Source organism: Anneissia japonica, unplaced genomic scaffold (assembly GCF_011630105.1).
Source record: "Anneissia japonica isolate Jap-2015-1 unplaced genomic scaffold, ASM1163010v1 scaffold1764_len714935_cov166, whole genome shotgun sequence".
NCBI lineage: Eukaryota > Metazoa > Echinodermata > Crinoidea > Comatulida > Comatulidae > Anneissia > Anneissia japonica.
The window spans coordinates 98,163-104,521 of record NW_022757468.1 but is presented as its reverse complement, the minus strand read 5'-3'; the positions used below and the strand labels follow the sequence as shown (position 1 = coordinate 104,521).

At 34.9% G+C, this 6,359-nt stretch overlaps 1 long non-coding RNA gene across 1 annotated transcript; it reads right to left on the bottom strand.

Annotated features, from left to right (window-relative positions):
• Positions 1-405: 405 nt before the first annotated feature.
• On the bottom strand, positions 406-3,098 carry LOC117124742. The gene is made up of 3 exons (XR_004448011.1): positions 2,736-3,098; positions 953-1,007; positions 406-441 (listed from the first exon to the last, which is right to left on the bottom strand). It is a non-coding gene; the product is annotated as an uncharacterized LOC117124742 (long non-coding RNA).
• Between the last annotated feature and the right edge of the window lie 3,261 nt (positions 3,099-6,359).

Here is a 6,359-nt window from a genome sequence, read left to right as displayed (position 1 = left end):
GTATATATATATTATATATATATATATATTGCAATTGCGCATATTTTTTGGTAAAATCTGTCGAAAATATAAGTTGCAAGTTTAAGTCGGAATATTAATTATTAATAATGAGCTGTCGCTGTCGATCACTTTTAAGGCTAATATAATATAATTTTATGAGCATGAATGTTCTTTCACGCAGTGAACTTCTTTAGGATTTGTTCAGATGACTGAAGAAGTTCACACAGCCACCTGACGAAACGAAAGCATGTGCTTAATATATTTTCTTAGTCTTAAAGTTGCTGCCGGTCATTTTAGTTCGTATTAAAAAAGCTACCATGTTATTCATAAAAAATATGCGTATATGATTGACTGAACATGTTATTACAGAAATGTAATTTACAAAATGCATGTAAACTTACCATTCACGGCAGTTATACGCATTGGTATTGTCAAAATAATCTGCAAATTTATAAATAATTAAAGTTTAAACTACTGCATAGCCTAACATTTATTTAAAATAGGCAATAAATGAACAAAAAAAAAAGTAAAAGACAGAAAAAAGTACACATAATTATAAAAAAAAAAAACACACAAAATGGAAACGCATAAAAAGTATTATTATAGGAAACAAAATAGAAACGAAATAGAACTTTCATTTTGACCCCTATGGCAAAGAAAAAAAAAGAAGGAAACACGAAAATCAAACATATTTAAAATAGATTGATTTATGTTGGTTCAGTTATGTAAAATAGTATTAATAAGAATAATGGCATTAATATCAAACTTAATGAGGGGTAAGTATATTTTTTTATTTCTATGACCATGACCTCAACATTTCACTCTAAAATGTAATCACCACTTCCGTAGACCTATATCTGCTACTTCACTGAATTTTATAATATTGATACTTCACACAACATCTTCGCCAAAAGTAATTAAATAAATCAAAATAGAAGACAAAAAAACTTACAAAAAAGAAAAGGCTAACCATCTTCACCATACTGGATTAAACACACGTCTTGTGCCTCCTCGTCAACAACGGATTTATGTAAAAAAAAAAGGGGGAAAAATCAAAAATTTAAAAAACCTTTTAGGTGGTGTGTATATGAAACATATCTTATATTTTACTCACTGCCATCTGTTGTTACCTCATTAAATGTACACGTAACAACTTGTGCAGTGGCGGCGCTATGATTTCCCCGACGTGGGTCCAAGGTCCCCGACGGGGGGGGGGGGCTGATGTCTCCCACGAGAAAAAAGTGAGCGTGGTCTGGCGTCGCCAAAAACCTTTTGGACAGTAGTCCAGGGGATGTAGCCTTTCCAAAAATATGACAATTTAGGGAGGGGTTTCAAATGCGTATTTAATCGATTTTAAATTCTAATAACATGTACAAAATATATATAAATTTTTTTTAATTTGTTTTTTCTCCCCGACGTGTAGTTTCTCTCCCCGACGGGGGGAGGCCTCCCCGACGGGAGGGGGATGTAGCACTACCTATCACCCTCCCCCCACCCTGTAGCGCCGCCACTGAACTGGTGACTTGGCATAAAAACTATAAATTTAGTACCTCTCCCGAGTGTGATTTTTTGAACTAAAAATAGAAATTCTTATTTTGGAAACTCTTACGTTATCCATTGTTGTATGCAGTACTTTCCGGACGATAAACATTTAAATAACTAAACTCACTATCATATAGTGTGAGGAATTCTGAATACTCAATTTACACCATAATAGGATAATAGACGTTTTATTGGGGAGATTTCGCAACCTTATGAAAACGATAACGAATACGAATACGTCATTATCAATATCGTCATTCGTGCCTAAAACATTCTTGACAATATGCTGTACGAGCTGAACATGATCTCTCATTCATGCATTAAGACACACATCGCCTACGTTGTGACAGATATGCTACTGTAAGAGAAGGGTTGTCTCAAAATTTGATGACGTAACTGTATTCGTTATCGTTTTCGTAAGTTTGCGAAAACGCCATATTTTCCGGAAGCGTAATATGTAATAATATTTCAATAGTTACACTGATCTGAAGTGAGCTTCAGAAATTGATGAAGCCTTAAATGCTGTAATATCTGCTCGTTTCCCTATTTTGCTATGTAAAATAATCAGTGGCACACACAACTGAAGGGTGGTACAGCACGTCTAAACAAACAATACACAATCATACAATAGGTAAACGATATACAGTGGAGTATCTGGTGGAGCGCGGAAGGGCTGACGAATAAAATAATTGCATGACTTCTCACTTTATATTATCTGGCTTTTTCTACCCTCACTCCCTCGCCCTCCCTTGCCACTGAGGAAAAACTAATGTTGTCCGAAAGCTCTGGATCTATTTCTGGCTGTTTACTTATTTTTATTCTTTAGCTTTTGCTTATCAATTTTTTTTTATCTATACCGAGATTCAGCCATTGCTTCCCATAGCATTTTTGTTTTGTCAGTATTTTGCCTTTTGATCTATATCATATATAATATATATATATATAATTATATATATATATATATAATATAATATATATATATAATTATATATATATATATATATATCATAAATGTATATATAGCTAACTTCATTTTAATATAATATATATGAGAGTAAACAGGAAAGCCAAAACTAAACTTTGAAGGCACAACTCTGTGCTGAACTTACTCATTGGCTTAACATCAGTATGAAATTATTCATACCTTCTAAAACATTTCAAGTCAAATGGCATTCTCAGGCCATGGTTCTCACCAGTGTTGCTGCTGTAATTTATCATCGTAGTTATCACTTTAAACGTTTTCATCGTTGCAATACACCGCAGAACAGACAACCTTTCCGGAATGCTAGAAATAAATTCCAGAAAGTTCTTACTGAAGCCAAGGAAAATTTGAGTGCGTCTGTTCGACAATCAATAATTAACCAACGCCTCAGATCCAAGGGCGTTTGGTGCATTGTCAATAATTTAATGAATCCTGGAACATTATCTTTACCACCTCTATTTAAAGTCCTGAAAACGGAAAAGACAAAGCAAATCTTCCTGAACGCTTTGCAGCAAATTCAACTATCAAGAAAGAGGAACATGATTTCCTTTGAGAACTGATTGTGTTGTTTCCAAGCCTGTAATTATTCCTAAATATATCACTATTAATACCATAATTCATAACATTAATTCCAGCAAAGCCACTGCCCCAGATGACATCCCAACTGTTGTTTTAAAACATGGTGGTCCTGAGCTTTCCCCAACACTTCCCAAGCTGTTTAACCATTGCTGGTAGGTTTAAAAATTTCCAGCTTGCTGGAAAATTGCGTCGTTTGTACCAGTTACCAAGAAAGGGAAATATCCAAAGCATTTGATATAACCTGTCACAGGGCGGCCGGCTCGCCTTCATAAACTTAAGGCCTATGACTTCACTCGCAATTTCGTCGTCCTATCTCTTCATTTCGTTCTGATCGCCACCTTCAGGTTATTTTTGACATTCACCGCGAGCACATTTCTTGTTTCATTGACAACATTCTTAACTCTCTTTTTCCTAACATAAGTAATATACAAGACACCTCACATACATATACAAGACACTCACTTTTTCCGCAAACTTCAATGGTTACTATTGATGTTATTGACCTTTACACTAACATCCCCCATAATGAAGGACCAATCAAGGGCGCAGATATGGGAACTAAAATGGCCCCCTCATACGCTAACATATTCATGGGCCACCTTGAAAATAAAACCATATACACATCCTCTCCAACCTCTATTTTATAGCCGATATATTGATAATATCTTCTTTATGGCCACACGACCCACTCATTTATCTCCCACATCAATACCTCTCACCACGGCATTAAGTTCACCAAACTTCTACTCAGATATCCCAATTTAAATGTGTTGGTAGCTTAAAGGATAATTAAGTTACGTCACTTGTTTACAACAATTTTACAGACAATCACAGATACCTCGACTTCAATACCTCTCATCCAATAAAACTCAAGAAATCCATAGTTTACACAGGGAGATGTAACATCTCCCTGGTTTACATTTAAGCGCTTAGAATATAAAGAATCTGCTCATCCACTACAGAATTTGATGAACACATTAACACACGTGTCTACAAATTAAGACTTAGCAACTTTCCCATGAAATTCATCAAAGCGTTTTTTATGAAGGCCTTGTCTAAATCACCCCGACAATTTCTGGATTAAAACGCTAAATCGAATTCAATATGTATACCCATAGCCTTGGTCCTCAACTACAACCCAGAATCAAACACCTCGCCAAAACCATCATACACGATTTCCGTATTCTCTCTTACTGCACTTCATCTAATTCAGAAGTTCGTAAATCACCATCTCTCTTAGCATACCGAAACCATCCTAACATAATTCACTACTCACATCTTCCAATTTCAGTTAGATGCATTTCCATGCAGTAGGTTGCCCGAGAACATCTCTTCATCACTCAACAGATTGTGTTATATAATTACAATTATATGCATTGTGTGTGTGGAGGAGGGTGGTGTGGATTGGTGGTTATGGTCATCGGCGGACCATATCTTATTATAATTATTGTGGACGCTACCTAAAAGAAATATACATTGGTCGTATGTATATACTTTCATATTGGTTTTGGCCCCGCATTATGTGCATCTTCTTTCGCTCAATATTAAGATCGCCACAATGAATAGGCCTTACCTATGTACAATTATAGGCTTAAAGCTAAGCAATAAAGGTTAAATGTCACATAGCTGTTGCAATATGAGAATATGAATTATATTCCACACTTCTAAACATAATGTTAAATTATCATTAAAAATAAAACAAAAACACAAACCAAAGTGAAAAAGATACAACTTACCTGCTCGTTTGAAACCGGGATTGCCTGTCACCCAAACAAGTCAACGAAGGCAATGAGTAGTAAACCGATATTGCGCACGTTAATTGTATGAGTTTAAAATCGATTTGAAATAGTAAACGACTGTGCAATGAGGCATATCTCAAAATACAGCAAGTTAGTCACACTTAAAAGCAAAAAGATCAAAAAGAGCTCCACATTAGCATGACATGACAACAATAACTAATTGATCTCTACTAAGCTATTCACGTGGGTCGAGAACATACTTAAAGTACCTACTATTGTTCCGTGTATAATTAGCAGTTGATGTATTAATTCCTTCATAGACTGTCAATTTTTATGACTGTTATATATTGATGTTTTACTTTAATTATTTCTGCTTTTTGTATTTTTTTGTAATCATATTGATAATACTAATTAATAGATGTCCATATCTATTGTATTCATTTTTGTTGTCTTTATTTGTGTATTGAGACACGATCACTTCCGTTAAGCTTTGTCTACACTATCAAATTTTATGTGACAAAAAAAAATGTGATGTGCCCATATATGGGTACGATGACTTCACATCACATATTATTAAATTGTATCAAAAAAGTTAAACGTGTTCAACTCTTGTTCCATCACATTTTATGTGACGTTTTTTGATGAAATTTGACTGTTAGACAAAGTTTTATTCTTCAAATAACAATACCTAAAAATTAATTTTTATATATTTTACGATTCTGGACAATCAAATACATTGCAAAATAGTTATAGAAAAATGCAATATTTTATTTTTGTGCATTCGAGTTATTAAATACTGGTACTGTTTAGTATTTATATTTTGCTATAATTGATTCAGTGAAGGCCTATTGTATATTTTGATGCCTGTTTTATTGCTTCTGTTGCTAGTTTTTATTGTGTATATTTATATATTGATGTATACCATTGGATTCTGTTTGTTCTAATCTAATTTAAGTTGAAATTCCATGCAGTTCGCAGATGTGCCCCTAAAGCTACGTTCCCATCAACCCCGGATCCGGTCCGGAGCCCGTGAGTTGCTACGTTTTTTGTACGCTGCGTTCACATCGCGCACGGAACACGGTTATTCGGTTTCAGTACGTAGGTCTATGCGTTCGATTGATTCGAACCAACCAAGCTTGTTGCTGATTGGTCCAAGAAAAAAAAAACGTACGATTTCAGGATACAAATGGCTCTCAGATCCATCGGTCCAAATCCGGAGTCCGGATTAGAAATTGTACGAATTTGATGTGAACGGTTCTATTCTTTATCACTGAACTCCATTTTTCACGATTTTTTCTCCGGACTCCGGACCGAAATCCGCGGGCTTGAAGCTTCAGAGTTCAGGATAAGCTCCTTTTGTGCAGCCTGGTTATTGCGTCAATTGTAGGCCTACACACGGGTCCCTGAGTCTGAAATACTAGTACTGAAACCTTAAGAAAAATCGTCTTTAATTGTGTATAATTTGGCTATCATAAGATGATTAAATAATACTTTCTTCTTATAGGCCTATATATATA